Source organism: Balaenoptera acutorostrata, chromosome 10 (assembly GCF_949987535.1).
Source record: "Balaenoptera acutorostrata chromosome 10, mBalAcu1.1, whole genome shotgun sequence".
Taxonomy (NCBI): Eukaryota; Metazoa; Chordata; class Mammalia; order Artiodactyla; family Balaenopteridae; genus Balaenoptera; species Balaenoptera acutorostrata.
The window spans coordinates 12,260,703-12,278,590 of record NC_080073.1 but is presented as its reverse complement, the minus strand read 5'-3'; the positions used below and the strand labels follow the sequence as shown (position 1 = coordinate 12,278,590).

General features: G+C 36.0%; 1 long non-coding RNA gene across 2 annotated transcripts in view; it reads right to left on the bottom strand.

Moving 5' to 3' along the window:
- Positions 1-17,888, bottom strand: part of LOC103008605 (uncharacterized) — a 448,254-nt gene that overhangs the window by 429,588 nt on the left and 778 nt on the right. For both annotated transcript variants that reach the window (XR_009009521.1, XR_009009522.1), the window contains exon 2: positions 12,947-13,005. This is a non-coding gene — a long non-coding RNA (uncharacterized LOC103008605). The remainder of the gene's footprint in view (positions 1-12,946; positions 13,006-17,888) is intronic.

Below are 17,888 nucleotides of genomic sequence, written 5' to 3'. Positions count from 1 at the left end.
GAAAATAGGATGATTTTTGAAGTCTTTCTGATAATTCATGGATTTGGATAATTCACACTGCTGCTCTGACATACATGCTTTCTTTTCTCCTCATCTTCTGAGCTCCCTTTCCCAACTCTACGATGGCATGAAAAATTTAAAGATGAATCTGTGTAAAAGCAAAATAATGACCCCTAAGAGTTCAGGCACCTGCTATTTTCAGTACAGGTTTGTGACCATTTAGAACGACTTCATCAGAAAACACCTAGGAAAGATGAGGTTATTAGGTCCAATGATATAACCAAGTTCTTAATTGCTTCATCATTGATGCATAAATGCCAGTTTCCTAATCTTAGCAAATATATCTGAGCAGTACGCAAATAGTACTGACAAGCAGAGAAACTATGCATAGACAGAATTTCCCTCTTGGCATAGCACAAAAATATCATCAGCTTCAGGCAAAGAATTAAGAAGCAGAAATAATTGTTCTGTATGTCTTTCCACTTAAAAAAAAAATACTCTAAAACTTTTGGGAAGGATTCTGAAAGAATTACAGTTGACCCTTGAACAATGAGCTTGTTAGGGGCACCAACCCCCCACCCCCATGCAGCTGAAAATCCACATATAACTGTAGAGTCTGTCCTCTGTATCCACAGTTCCACATCCATGGAGTCAAACAACCACAAATTGGATCATGTAGTACCGTAGTACATATTTACTGAAAAAAATCTGCAGATGAGTGGATTTGTGCTATTCAAAACCATGTTGTTCAAGGGTTAACTGAACTATGATTGGCCTCCATCCCAAAACAGTGAGCTATTCCTGTAGGGTTAGCATCTAGTTAGTCCTTCTAACCTAGCTTTGTGTTGCAATATAATCACCTCATTCAAAAACTAGAAGTTATGCAGCCTTCTATTTGTAAAAACATTTAACTTTAATTTAAATTTAACCAATAAGAATGGTTTTGGAACTTTGCAAATCTCCCTTTACTTTACTCCTTTCTTATTTACTATTTATCTATGAGAATCAAGAAGAACCTCAGGCCCATAGAGTGCTTTTTGTTCTTCCTACCAGTGCTATCTCATTATACATTGCTATTCAGCTCTGTAGCAGAAAAAGTATGTAGCATAACTTTCTCCTGGTGGGCTGTAATAACATCACATTCAGAGGGAGGGCTATTTTAACCTTATCCCAGTGAAGCCAGAACTGAACTAGATGAAAAACAACAACTGGGAGTTGAGGTGGAGATGGGGAGGAGGATAGTGACATAAAGGAAGCCTATAAACCTCAGACTGCAGGTAAAAGAGCAGCTGGAGGCCAGGACACTCTCACCTGGGGATGGCGGTCAGGAATCTACAGCTCTCCTTCCCCTCTTAGAACTGAAAAAGCAGTTTCCAGTTCCCAAAACATGCCCCACATTTCCTGCCTAATTAAATCGTCAGGCCTATCTTATGAAACTGAGGAAATGATCTATGAGAACAAGGAGCATATTTGGCCACTTTGGTGTACATTGGTCATTCACAGATGACGTGTTAAGGGAATGTTCTCGCATTACTGCTCCAACATCAAGAAACTTGAAATAAAACTGGAAGCAACCTAAGAGACAGGGCTTAAATATATGCCTTCATGCAAGTATAGGCCTTAATTACACCTCACCTGTTCTTGAAGATTTCCTGGGAAGTGCCACCCCCCCCACATATAACCACCTTCCATCATTCATTCCAGTACTTCCTACACTATTACAGACTGGAACTACCATCTCTCTTAACTTAAACCCATTTTCTTTGGTGCTATCATCCATACAAGGTAAATGTCTAGTTGTAAAGTTTCTAGCTAGAGCACAATGTGCAATAAATGACCATTTAAAATAGCATCTAGCACCGCCCATCTCCCAAGGCTTGCAGCCCGCTACCCCAGGATCCAGCCTTGCCCAACAGTGGGCCAGCACTAGCCCTCATTCCTTAGGCACCAGAGTCAGCCAACCTGGGACACAGCCCTGCCCACCTACAGGCCAGCAGCCACCATACAAGGGAGAACCTGGCAGCCAACTGAGCAGGGAGCCAGCACTGCCTACCAGTGCACACACAGTAATCAGTCCCAAAAAGAAGGGCCCATGCAGCCAGCATCGGGGACACTCCTAGAGCATATAGCTCTGGTGACTAGAGGGGAGTGTGCTACTAAGCTCCATAGGAACTCTACATAAGGCCACTTCAAGATTGGGAAACATAACCAACCTACCTAATATATAGAAATAAACAAAAAGAAACAGGCAAAGTGAGGAGTCAAAGAAATATGTTCCAAACAGGAAAAAAACAAAACCCCAGAAGAACAAAGCAAAGTGGAGATAAGCAATTTACCCAATAAAGAGTTCAAGGTAATCACATAAAGATGCTCAACAAACTCAGGAGAAGAATGTATGAACACAGTGAGAAGCTTAACAAAGAGTTAGAAAATATTTTTAAGAATCAAGCATAGGTGAAGAATATAATAACTAAATGAAAAATACACTAGAAGGAATCAAGAGTAGATTAGATGATAGAGAAGAATGGATCAGCAAACTGGAAGACAGAATAGTGGAAATCACCCAGGCTGAACAGAAAAAAGAATTTTTAAAAGTGAGGACAGTTTAAGAGACCTCTAGGACAACATCAAGGATTTGCATCTTAGGGGTCCCAGAAGGATAAGGTGGGGGATGGGCACAGAACTTATTTAAATAAATAATAGATGAAAATATCCCCAACCTGCAAAAAGAAACAGACACCTAGGTCCAGGAAGCACAAAAGTCCCAAACAAGATGAACCCAAAGAAGTCCACACCAAGACACAATATATTTAAATGTAAAGATTAAAGATAAAGAGAGAATCTTAAAAGCAACAAGAGAAAAGCAACTAGCCATGTATAAGGAAACTCCCCAAAAGTGTCAGCTGACTTCTCAGCAGAAACTGCAAGCCAGAGGGAGTAGCATGATATATTCAAAGTGATGCAAAGGAAAACCTACAACTAAGACTAATCTGCCTGCCAGGGCTATCACTCAGATTTGAAGGGGAAATAAAGAGTTTTATAGACAAGCAAAAGCTGAAAGAGATTAGCACCACTAATCAGCTTTACAAGAAATGTTAAAGGGACTTCTATAAGAGGAAAAAAAATGACCACAACTACAAATATGACAATTATGAAAGGAAAAATCCCACTGATAAATGTAAATATACAGTAAAGATAGTAAATCCACCACTTATAAAACTAGTAGGAAGACAAAAGTAGTATAATCATCTATATCCGCAATCAGTAGTTAAGGGATACACAAACAAAAAAGATGTAAAATATGATGTCAAAAACATTAAACATGGTTGGAGAGTAAAAATGCAGGGTTGTTAGAATGTGTCTGAACTTAGGAAATCAACGACTTAAAATAATCACATCTATTTATTTTTTTTTTTACTGTTTTTAAAATATATTTATTTATTTGTTTGTTTGTTTATTTTGGCTGCATTGGGTCTTCGTTGCTGTGCATGGGCTTTCTCTAGCTGTGGCGAGCAGAGGCTACTCTTTGTTGCGGTGCATGGGCTTCTCACTGTGGTGGCTTCTCTTATTGTGGAGCACAGGCTCTAGGCACGTGGGCTTCAGTAGTTGTGACTTTCAGGCTCTAGAGCGCAGGCTCAGTAGTTGTGGCACACGGACTTAGTTGCTCCACAGCATGTGGGATCTTCCCAGACCAGGACTCGAACCCGTGTCCCCTACATTGGCAGGTGGATTCTTAACTACTGCACCACCAGGGAAGTCCCTCACATATGTTTATAAATGTTGTTATATATGAACCTCATGGTAACCACAAACGAAAATCTATAATAAATGCATTCACACAAAAAAAGAGAAGAGAATTCAAATATAACACAAAATAGTCATCAAACGTAAAGGGGAAAGAGCAAAAGAAGAACAGAACAACAACAACAACAAAAAAAGAACTACAAAAAAACCTGAAAACAATTAAAATGGCAATAAGTACATACCTATCAATAATTACTTTAAACATAAATGGACTAAATGCTCCAAGCAAAAGGCATGGAGTGGCTGAATGGACCAAAATAAACAAAACAAAACAATAAAAACAACACAACAAGACCCATCTATATGCTGCCTACAAGAGACTCACTTCAGAGGTAAAGACACACACAGACTGAAAGTGAGGGAATGGAAAAAGGTATTCCATGAAAATGGAAACAAAAAGAAAGCTGAGGTAGCAATACTGATAAAAGGCAAAATACTTTAAAACAAATACTATAACAAGAGTCAAAGAAGGACGTTACATAATGATCAAGGGATCAATCCAACAGGAAGATATAATAGTTGTAAATATCTATGCTCCCAACATATAAGCACCAAAATACATAAAGCAAAAACAAAAAGGGAGAAATTGACAGGAAGAAAATAATAGTAAAGGACTTTAATAATGAAAACACATCAATGGACAGATCATCCAGACAGGATATCAATAAGGAAACACTAGCCTTAAAAACACATCATACCAGATAGATTTAATAGATGTATATATAGAACATTCCATTGAAAAATAGCAGAATACAAATTATTTTCAAGTGCACATGGAACATTCTCCAGGATAGATCCCATGCTAGACCACCACAAGTCTCAATAAATTTAAGATTGAAATCATATCAAGCATCCTTTCCATCCACAGTGGTATAAGACTGGGAATCAACGATAAGGAAAAGTACTGCAGAAAACCACAAACAGGTAGAGGCTAAACAATATGCTACTAAACTACCAACTGATCACTGAAGAAATCAAAGAGGAAATAAAAAAATACCTGGAGACAAATGAAAATGGAAACACAATGTTCCAAAATCTGTGTGATGCAACAAAAGCAGTTCTAAGAGGGAAGTTCATAGTGATACAAGCATACCAGTCAGGAAATAAGAAAAATCTCAAATAAACAATCTAACCTTACACCTAAAGAAACTAGGAAAAGAAGAACAAACAAAACTTAAAGTTAGTAGAAGGAAGGAGATAATAGAGACCAGAGAGGAAATAAATGAAATAGACACTAAAAAACAATAGAAAAGATCAATGAACCTAAGAGCTAATTCTTCAAAAACATAAACAAAATGTATAAATCTTTAGCCAGACTCATCAAGAAAAGGAGAAGGCCTAAATAAACAAATCAGAAAGGAAAGACAAGAAATTACAAACATCACCACAGAAATACAAAGAATCATAAGAGATTACTATGAATAATAATGCACCAAAGAATTGGACAACCTAAAAGAAATGGATAAATTCCTAGAAACATACAATCTTCCTAGACTGAATCGGGAATAAATAGAAAATACAACAGACCAATTACCAGTAATGAAATTGAATAAGTAATTTGTAAAAACTACCAAAAAACAAAAGACCAGGTCAAGTCAACTTCAGAGATGAATTCTACTAAACACCTAAAGAACAGTTAACACCTATTATTCCCAAACTATTCCAAAAAATTAGAGGAAGGAATGCTTCCAAACTTATCAGCATCACCTTGATACCAAAACCATACAAAGACACCACAGAAAAAGAAAATTACAGGACAATATCACTGATGAATGTACATGTAAAAATCCTCAACAAAAGATTAGGAAACCAAATTCAACAATAAATTAAAAGAATCATTCACCATGACCAAGTGGGGTTTATCCCAGGGAGGATGCAAGGATGGTTTATTATCTGCAAATCAATCAATGTGATATACCATATTAACAAACTGAAGAATAAAAATCATATAATCATCTCAATAAATGGAGAAAAAGTGACAAAATTCAACATCCATTTATGATAAAACCTCTCAACAAAGGGAGGGAACATACCTCAACATAATAAAGGCCATATATGACAAGCCCACTTCCAACACCATAATCAATGGTGAAAAGATAAAATAATTTCTTTTAAGATCAGGAACAAGACAAGGATGCCCACTCTCACCACTTTTATTCAACATAGTGGAAGTTCTATCCACAGCAATCAGACAAGAAAAAGGAATAAAAGAAACCCAAAATGGAAAAAAAGGAGTAAAACTGTCACTTTATGCAGATGACCTGACACTATATACTATATATATGTAAGATTCTAAAGACATAACCAAAAAACTATTAGAACGAACATATGAATTCAAAAACTTGCAGGATACAAAAATTAATATACAGAAATCTGTTGTGTTTCTATATGCTAACGATTAACTATCAGAAAGAGAAATTAAGAAAACAATCCCATTTACAACTGCACCAAAAAGAATAAAATACCTAGGAATAAATCTATCTAAGGAGGTAAAAGACCTATACTCAGAAAACTACAAGATACTGATGAAAAAAATGGAAGGCTACACAAACAGGGGGAAAGATATACTGTGTTCATGGACTGGAAGAATTAATATTGTTAGAATGACCATACTACCCAAGGCAATCTATACATTCAGTGCATTCCCTATGAAAATACCAATGACATTTTTCAGAGAACTAGAAAAAATAATTCTAAAATTTTTATGGAATGACAAAAGACCATGAGTAGCCAAAACAATCTTGAGAAAGAACAAAGCTAGAGACAACACGTTCCCTGATTTCAAACCATACTACAAACCTACAGTAATCAAAACAATATGATACTGACACAAAAACAGACACATAGACTAATGGAACAGAACAGAGAGCCCAGAAGTGAACCCACACTTTCTGGGCAATTAATCTACAACAAAGGAGGCAAGAATATACAATGGGGAAAAGGCAGCCTCTTCAATAAATGGTGTCGAGAAAACTAGACATCTACAAGTGAAAAAATCAAACTGGGCTATTCTCTCACACCATATACAAAAATAAGTTCAAAATGGATTAAAGACTTAAATGTAAGACCTGAAACCATAAAACTTTTGGAAGAATACATAGGCAGTATGCTCTTTGACATCAGTCTTAGCAATATTTTTTTGGATCTGTCTCCTAGGCAAGGAAAACAAAAGCAAAAATAAACAATGGGACTACATCAAACAAAAAAGCTTTTGCACAGCAAAGGAAACAATCAATAAAATGAAGAGCTAGCCTAATGAATGGGAGAAGGTATTTGCAATCAATATATCTGATAAGGTGTCAATATCCAAAATGTAAAAATAACTCATACAACTCAACATCAAAAAAACAAACAACTTGATTTTAAAAAAAAGCAGAGGTCCTGAATAGGCATTTCTCCAAAGAAGACATACAGGTGGCCAACAGACACTTGAGAAGATGCTCAACACCACTAATCAACAAGGAAATGCAAATCAAAACCACAATGATATGTCAGTTCATACCTCTCAGAATGGCTATCATGAAAAAAAAACAACAGCAACAACAACAAATAACATGTTGTCAAGGATGTGGAGAAAATGGAACCCTCATGCACTGTTGGTAGAAATGGAAATTGGTACAGCTACTATGGAAAACACTACAGAAGTTCCTCAATAATTAAAAACAGAACTTCCCTAAGAACTAGCAATTCCACTTCTGGGTATTTTTCCAAGAAAAACAAAAGCATTAATTCAAAAAGATATATATGCACCCTGTTCATTACAGCATTATTTACAATAGCCAAGATACAGAAGCAACCTAGCTCTCCATCAACAGATGAATAGATAAAGAAGATGTGGCACACACACACACAGACACACACACACACACACACACACACAGGAATATTACTCACCCATAAAAAAGAATGAGATCTTGCCATTTGCAACAAATATGGATGAATCTAGAGGTTATTATTATGCTCAACTGAAATATGTCAGACAGGGAAATACAGATAACATATGATTTCTCTTATATGTGGAATCTAAAAAACAAAATAAATAAACAAATATAATTAAACAGAAACAAACCCATAGATACAGAAAACAAACTGGCAGTTGGCAGAGGGGGAGAGGAAGAGTGGGGTGATAAGAAAAATAGGTGAGGGAGATTAAGAGATACAAACTTCCAGCTATAAAGTAAATAACTCATGGGGAAGTAATGTACAGCATAGGAAATACAGTCAATAACATTGTAATAACTTTGTGTGGTGATGGATGATAACTAGACTTATTGTGGTGATCATTTTGTAATGTATAAAAATATCAAACCACTATGTTGTACACCTGAAACTAATATAATATTGTAAGTCAATTATACTTCAATTAAAAATAAATAAATAGGGCTTCCCTGGTGGCGCAGTGGTTGAGAATCCGCCTGCCAATGCAGGGGACACGGGTTCAAGCGCTGGTCCGGGAAGGTCCCACGTGTCATGGAGCAACTAAGCCCATGCACCACAACTACTGAGCCTGCGCTCTATAGAGCCCAGGAGCCACAACTACTGAAGCCCGCGCGCCTAGAGTCCATGCTCCTCAACAAGAAAAGCCACCACAATGAGAAGCCCACGCACCGCAACAAAGAGTAGCCCCCGCTCGCCACAACTAGAGAAAAGCCCGCGTGCAGCAAAGAAAACCCAATGCAGCCAAAAATAAATGAATAAATAAATAAATTTATAAATAAATAAAGATATGCAGGGAAGGAGACATGTGAATGAATGATCCATGTGGTACTAGATTAGAAATGGAAACACCAGTATGAATTCATGTATGTACATACACATATGTATGTATGTATACTAACTCATATATACATATATTCTCTTGCTTTGTCACCTGAGAGGGCCTAAAATCAACAACACTCCAGAAGCAAGAAGCACACCTAGTGCCCAGATGTTCATTTTTAATAACATTCTCTAATAGAAAATATGAATACAATATGGATTTTAGTTAGTATTGGTCCATTAGTTGTAACAAACATACCTTACTAATGTAAAGTATTAATAAGAGGGGAAGCTGGATGGGGGTTTATGGGAACTCTGTACTATCTTCACATTTTGTTTTGTGAAATTATAACTGTTCTAAACACTAAAGTTAATTTTAAAAATAAAGCAACCAAACATGAAACTTAATTAATTTAATTTAATAGCACCTAGCACAATGGCCAACATACAACAGGTTCCCAAGAAACGTGTTGAATAGCTAAATGAACAAATGCTACAAATGAATATTTCTTATTAGAAATGCTTCTAACGTCAAGTAAATTGTATTGATAAAAACAACATGTTTTACATACATACATACATACATACATAAAAAGAATGTAAGCAGACAAGAATAGCATTAAAAAAATAAAAAATAAATAAATAAATAAAAAATTTTAAAAAAAACAAAAAAACATGTTTTAAAACTTGTACTATAATTGACTGAGTTGCATTTTTGCAACTATTGGCAGATCTAGATATAATGAGACCCAGATATAAGCAAAATACACGAATCATACATGTCATAATGACTGGCACATCTAGTCATTCAAACCGGGTGAATAAATTTAAATTATGTTGGTTTTGTTTTTTTAATCACGCTGAAACTTAGAAAACTAATTCTTAGCTCTCAAACAAATAAAACATGTTCCCGAGTTTAGTACCTCGGCATACTATTTTATTTCTTTGTCAAACTTATTCACTCAGTCATCTTAGAATTCCGTACCTAGTGAAGTTATACCTCGAATGTGAATTTCTCTTAGATTGCATTTAAATGTGAAACTAAACATATCACGGCATAAGGAAGCATTTCTCTGAAACTCCTCATCAATTGCTGCAAGTATTTGCAAATTCTTAGTTTCAACGGGAAAAAAATCTTGTCCAGCTTAAGTAAAATGAGTATTTTATCATTTGCATTTAAATGGAGAAAAGGATAGAGTTATCCTACCACCTCGTGGACTGTTAGGGTATTGCTTTTTCAGAGCCAAAAGCACATTTTAAGAATGAGAGGATAGAAAACACTGAACAGTGGTTATTCATGCTTTCCTACCGCCTTCAGTTCTTCTGCCCCTAATTCCACATCTTCACATCTTACCCATTACTCAAAATGCAGTTTAAATGTCCCCATCATTGGGACATACTGTATAGCACAGGGAACTCTACCTAATGCACTGTGGTAACCTAAATGGGAGGGAAATCCAAAAGGGAAGGGATATCTGTATGTGTATGGCTGATTCGTTTTGTGGTGCAGTGGAGGCTAACACAACATTGTAAAGAAACCATACTCCAATAAAAATTAATAATAAATAAATACATAAATAAATGTCCCCATCATTATTTGTGAAACATTTTATTTATCACCAAATTATAGACTACCTGTAAGTAATTTTACTCTGGGTATTACTTCTATTGTATCTTTGACCAACTTCTGACTTAAATATTTTTGTTTGCCTATCTCTCACCCTTATTTGGAGACAGTAAATATACAAACTTATGGCCTAGCACAGCAGCATGCTCACAGGAGGCAGTTAATAAGCATTCATGTAATGAATAAATATTTGCTAAATGAACAAATATGAATGTGAATGGTATGGGATTTCATAGGGTTATATGAGAGAAAATTCAGAAAGCAATTGTTCTGTAGGCAACACAAGAAGATTATTTTCATTTGGTTTAAACATAAAATTGCAATTAATATTAAAATATTTAAAATGTTACTTTATGATATTTTAGATTTTTGCTGGAAAATAGAGTAGTTTAAAAACAAGTAACTATTGTAAAATATGACAGACTGAGGAATTTTCAAACATTTAACAAGAGGACAGATTTTTATAATGTTATATAGATATGCACTTTGGATTGAATTTAATAATTCTAACGAATAAAACCAATGTTAAATTTTTTTTAAATGTCCACATCATAGAATCATCTCTAAATTACAATTACAAGAAAATGGCTAAATGAAAATGCATCTCTGCTCTAAACTTCCATGCCACCTTACCTGGTTCCTCTTATTTTCTAGCTGGCATTACTTAGTCTTATACTCACTGTAAGTATTTTGAGGACATGTAGACAATGTGTACTGAAACTGGCTCACACGGGTTCTCACCAACAGTTTAATACTCAGAAATTTTGCAAGCCATTTGTTAAACTGTTGGTAGCTTGAAATTGGTCATGGTAGGTACATTTATACAACAGAAATCAGGAAACACCACAAATCAAGATACTTTAAAAAAATATTTTTAATCATCTTTAACTTCTCCACATCTCATTTTCTCTACTTGTAATATGTAGTGAGGAGAGGTGGGACAGCTCCTACCTCACAAGACTGTTGTAAGGACTGAACAAAATAACCCACATAAAAGGCTGTGTCTAGTGTCTGGCATATAGTGTGTGCTAACCAAATATTATAATCAATCTCCATACCCCATCACAGTGCCTTGCAAGTAGTAAATCCCTCAATAAATACTCAGTTGTTAAATGACAAATGAAATCAAGACTTTCAATGGAATATTTTAAGATATGTTAACACTGATAGTAGCCCCAGGTTAACAATAGGACAGATCATTACCAGGAATATAAACTCTTTACTTATAAATAACCCAGACTTTTTTTCTTTGCCTCTTCCTGCTCTAAATCAATTGATAGATAGATTTTATCTCTAAAATTTCTAGTAATATTCATTTAGATAAAAATTCTAGATATATTTTCTAGATAAGTATAGATCTAGAGAGATATAGATACAGATCTTTGTTTCCTTCTGCATTTCTCTCCCATTCTGATTCAGTCTAAAGTGCCTTCCTTTCTCCTTGTTCTTTTTAGTTTATTTCATAATGCAAAATATATAATTTATGCCTCACTTTGTTCCAGAAAACATTTGTTGTGAATAATAGATAACTTGGTTTCATGTTTAGCGAATAAGCTTTTTAAATTTCTCCAAGGGAACAAAATAAAGTAGCTTTTTACCACAACTTTCATTGATCCTGTGCTCCTGTTTGATTGGCCCTTTCCTTTGGGAAAAGACAAAATTAAGTTTCCAAGCACAAAGTTGAAAACCAAATTATCATGAATTCCAGACACTTTCCAAAAAGGAACACAAGAAATGTCCTTATCCTTTAAGGTAGATGTCACCCTCATATCTCTTTACCTATCTCACTGCAATCCTAATATGGTGTTTCTTTAGCTATAAGGCTGCTTCCAATAACTAACTATGTTTAAGGATCTGCTATAGCTTCATTTGCTTGCTAAAAAGCAAAACCAAAAGATTGAAACAACTAATTAATTGCAACTAATTAGTTGTTTCAATTTTCTGGTTTTGTTCTAATTAGTTGCAAAAACAGACTGGAAAATGATTTACTCCAGATGGTTTGGAATAAAATTCCAATTGCTCAAATGTAAATTTATTCATCTAAAATAAGTTTTTCCTTACTTAGCTACACAGAGATGTTTTTTAATGGAGGAAAAAGTAAAATATTGGCTTAGTAATAAAACTAAGATGACCATTTGCCCTAGAATATACAAATTCTGACCATTTCTGGTTTAAAAATACACAGAGGCTGAAACAAATAGCACATCCACAAGGCACTGGCTGATGCAAGCACTTTGTTTAGTGAAATAACTACTGCCATGTTGGTCTACCCTTATCCAAGAACATGTCAATGACATAGTGTGTGACAGGAGGGGCTTCCTCCAGAAGTAGAAATAAGGTGGGTGAGTCAGAAATTAAAATTCCAACTAACCTGCAGGCATCTGTAAGATGAAGCAATACATTGTATTTGATTCACTTCCTGGTCTGTTTCCAAAGGACACTGTCAAACACAATGATTCTTTTTCCCAACAGCTGTCACCACCAAGTCAGCTATCCTTTGTATTTTCTCTTTGTGTTTGAATCCAGACAGAGAGCAGATGGCTGGACTCAGTGCCAGGGCAAAGGTAAAATTAGTGTCTCACCTAAAGAGGTACTGCCAGACTTCATTCAGACAAAAGTCCCAGCAACAAATACCTACAAAATCTAGGGTCTAGAAAACACAATCTGAACCTCCTGTTTTATTTACCAAGTAAAAACAAAAAACCCACTTTTGAGGAAAACTTAATTAATTTGCTAAGAGGTGATGAGAAGACTCACAGATTTCATCTTCAGAGAGAAGTGGTTTCCCCTGTCATCAACTCTGTAATTTCCAGGCTCTGTAAAAAAGCACATTATGTTCAATGTTCCTCTAAGCTGAGCTCATGGGTGAATTCCAGAATATAAAATGTCATCTTCCAGAGCTAAAACTTTACTAAAGCAAATAGGTTTAAAAAATATTTGACTAAAAAAACACTGCAAATTAAAATTACAATGGGACAGCTAAATGAAAGGTGAGACTTTCCAACTGAGGGGATTAAAGTTAGAATCAGAATTAGAGAAGGAAATTCAGAGCTGCAAGATATAACCAGTCACTTATTAACCACATAGTGTAGTTATAATATATAACTGGCAGTGGAAGAATTAGAATGACACGGAAAAAACCCTCCAACTATTACAAAGAAAGTTTGATCTCCCATAAAAATAAACTTTTGGCCTTCTATTGTGAAGCTGAAAGGTTCTGCCATTCAAAGAGCCACCTATTTTGCCTCTTCTCAGTGGCACAGGAATTGAGAATTTTGTTGCCTCCATTTACTTATTTAAAATGCCTAAAAGATAAAGAGAGTAGAACTAGAAATCGCTTCTATGGCCCTTCATAAATTGGTGATTTTCCCTACACTTTGATTAGTACCAAGACAGAGACAGAATCACATATGCAATTGATTTCTATTATTCAGCCCCCTCTCTCAGGTAACTCAAAATTAGTAAAATCACAGTAATAGCAGTTGACTGTCACAAGGCAGAGACCTCAGTAGCCTAAGAGACTGTTCTCAGTAGTCAGGCTTCAGGACTAGGAGACCTAGCAGTGAGATGAAGATTTCTTTTGAGGCAGAATAATTAATCATCTATTGTTTTTTCAAAGCCCAAGGGCACAGTCCTAAAAAAAAAAAAAAACACCACCAACAACAAAAAAAAAAACTCTCAAGTTAAATAACGCCCTTACTTACATAAATTACTATATTTTCAAATAAGATAAAATATTGTATATATATTTTTAATCCCATTATTTCTAATCCTTTATTTCCTCCATAGCAGCTGGAAGAAAGGCAGTTTCTGAATATGGCTAAGATTTTTCAAAACAAATGGTGAGAAACTTTGTCTTTAGAGGCAGTTTCAGACCTGGGCCCAAATCCCACTCTATCACTCATACATGTGGGGTACATGAAAAAAATTACTTAATTTATCTGAACTTCAATTCCTGAATCTTGTACAATAGAGATAATATTGCCTACTTCATGGAGTTGAAATTAGATAAGAAATGTATATAGTATTTAGTATATTGCCTAGAAATGTGCTGTCCAATACAGCAGGCACTAATTACATGTGACTATTTAAATTTATTTATTTATTTATTTTTATTTTTGGCTGTGTTGGGACTTCGTCGCTGCACGCGGGCTTTCTCTAGTTGCAGCGAGCAGGGGCTACTCTTTGTTGTGGTGGGCGGGCTTCTCATCGCGGCGGCTTCTCTTGTTGCGGAGCACGGGCTCTAGGCACATGGGCTCAGTAGTTGTGGCTCGCGGGCTCTAGAGTGCAGGCTCAGTAGTTGTGGTGCAGGGGCTTAGTTGCTCCGCGGCATGTGGGATCTTCCTGGACCAGGGCTCAAACCCGTGTCCCCTACATTGGCAGGTGGATTCTTAACCACTCCGCCACCAGGGAAGCCCCATGTGGCTATTTAAATCAAATTTAAATTAATGAATATTAAATAAAATTTAAAAATCTGTTCTACAGTCACACTAGGTATATTCCAGTAACCAATAATCACATGTGGCTGGAAAGAACATTTTTATCATCACAGAAATTTTTGAACATTGCTAAAGAATCTAGTAAGTGCTCAATAAATGTTTATTTGATCTGTGTGGCATTTTTTTTCTCCTCCTCTACAGTTCCTCTAAGTTCTCAGGCCTCCCAAGGTATCTCCTTATCATGAAGGAAAGCAATATGATAAGACATATATGTGTTTATCATTTTTTTGTCTCCCAGGAGTACTGGAGTTCTAAAAGAGCACTGCAAGGAGAAAGCAATGCTTACCACAAATGGGAGAAATTCTAACGATGGAGGTTTCAGGCATTACAGCAGACATTGGGGAAGGTCTTTATGGACTATGAGTGTGGGGAGAGAAAAAGAATCTCCATAGTACCCCTCAGTTCATACCCGAAGATCCACCTACTCATAGCAACAACGTAGACTTTAACACACTAACACTTACTGAGAAAATGGAAAAGAAAAAGGTTTTTTACTCTGTAGGATTCTTTTCACACCAAATTTTGGCTGAAATATCTAAAAATAAGTATGAATCATCAGCATTTCTCCAGAGAAACTTTAACCAAGTTAGTCTTGGGCACTTGAGTAGAATTCTTTGCATTAGTCTTTGTGTTCTTCGGATTCATTTCCTTTCTCCTTCCAAATACCAGAATTGGAGCTGGTAAGATACTAGAGAGAAAACGCTAATATGAGTCTAGAAAGTTAAGAAATGAGGAATTACAAGAAGCTGAAATTTAGAAGCTGAAATTCTAAGAATTCTAATCTCAGATGATACTTGGCGGTATCTGGTGAAATTATCCTATAGACCCTTGTAGATCTGGGCTTAAATGTTCTGGGTAAATTTCTCTGTAGCAGGACATTTGTGGTACTAAACTTCAAAGGATACACATCTTTGCTTTCAAAACTACAAGTAGAAGAGGCTGGCCCCTGTGCTTCATTATAAATGGGGAGAAGAAACGTCTAGTACTTTTAAAAAAACATGATGGGGAATTCCCTGGCAGTCCAGTGGTTAGGACTTGATGCTTTCACTGCCAAGGCCCGGGTTCGACCCCTGGTCAGGCAACTAAGATCCTGCAGGCCACTCAGCATGGCAAAGAAAAAGAAAAAAATTATGTTCTGCCTATAGGTGGTATCCTTAGAGGTAATAAGCAAAGCTTCCTTCCTAAGTCAAAATGAAAATGTGTGAACATAACTCATTGAAAGGCTATGCCTTTCTAGATCAAGTTGAAAACAGAGCAAGTCTGTTGTCATAGCCTTGGTAATAACAGTTGAACACACCTGATAATAAATTTGATCATAGGTCTTTGGTGAGTGAAAATATTCCTTGCTGATATATTTTAGGTTAAATAAATACATAATTGGCTTCTTTCACCTCTGCACCTATTATCAAACAATCCCCATTTGATTGCATACTTTTATGAGTTAATATTCTATAATCATCAATACTGGATATTTAGTTTACAACTAAAGTACTTACACTAACAACATTCTGATTGTGATTATATCTTGATGTTTTTTGTTGTCACATCAATGAGAGAAATTATGGATTTCATTAAACCACAATGCCATGATAAAAACATCGGACAAGAGGCAAGTTTTTTATTCTGCTGAAAACATATATTTACTAGCAGTCGAAACTCAAAAACATAAAATACTATCCTTTGGAAAGCATAAGTAACACAGGATCATAATTTTGTAAAATATAACTCAACTTATTTTAATCAATTGCCATATTTTCTCTTATTGCAAAATGATCTACATGCAGTATACTTTGACATAAAACTTTAGGTACTAAAAAGATATTTTTTCTGTCCAGTTTACTTTCTATTTTGCTGTCTTTTTACAATATTGGGCATATAGTAGTACTATAACTACTAGCTATTATTGCTATATTATTATCCCTTCCACTAGACAGAAATTTTATATTTTTTACTACTTTTTGATGTAAATTTTTATTCATATTATTTTGAGGAGACGTTCTTTAGTGAAGACACATCAGCAAGACAAAGTGTTAAAAAAGCATAGCTTGGGCTTCCCTGGTGGCGCAGTGGTTGGGAGTCTGCCTGCTAATGCAGGGGACACGGGTTCGGGCTCTGGTCTGGGAGGATCCCACATGCCACGGAGCGACTAGGCCCGTGAGCCACAACTGCTGAGCCTGCGCGTCTGGAGCCTGTGCTCCGCAACAAGAGAGGCCACGATAGTGAGAGGCCCGCGCACCGCAATGCAGAGTGGCCCCCGCTTGCCGCAACTAGAGAAAGCCCTCGCACAGAAATGAAGACCCAACACAACCAAAAATAAATAAATTAATTAATTAATTTAAAAAAAAAAGCATAGCTTACCAACTTTTTAAATGAACAAAAATTCATAACATCAACTTCTCTACAGAGCAATAGCAGCTGATTATCCAGCCCAAACTTTCTAATAATAATAATGGTAATAGAGGCATACCTCATTTTACTGCACTTCGCTTCATCGAGCTTCGCAGATGTTGTGTTTTTTACAAAATTGAAGGTTTGTGGCAACCTGCATCAAGCAAGTCTGTCGGCACCATATTTCCAATAGCATTTGCTCACACCATGTCTCTGTGTCACATTTTGGTAATTCTCACAATATTTCAAACTTTTTCAATACTATTATATTTGTTACAGTGATCTATGATCAGTGACCTTTGATGTTACTATTGTAATTGTTTGGGGGTGCCATTAAACACACCCAAATAAGACAGTGAACTTAACTGCTAAATGTGTGTGTTCTGACTACTCCCCTGAATGGACATTCTTCCACCTTTCTCCCTCCCCTCTGGCCTCCCTATTCCCTGAGATAGAACAATATTGAAATTAGGCCAATTAATAAAGCTACAATGACCTCAAAGCTTTCAAATGAAGAGTCACACATCTCTCACTTTAAATCAAAAGCTAGAAATGATTAAGTTTAGTCAGGAAGGCATGTAGAAAGATGAGATAAGCTAGCCCTTTTGAGCCAAACAATTTGCTAAGGTGTTAATGCAAAGGAAAAGTTCTAGAAGGAAATTAAAAGTGCTACTCCAGTGAACACAAATGATAAGAAAGTGAAACAGCTTTATTGCTAATATGGGAGAAGTGTGAGAGGTCTGGATAGAAGATCAAGCCAGCTACGACATTCCCTTAAGTTAAAGCCTAAGCTCTTCAATTCTATGAAGGGT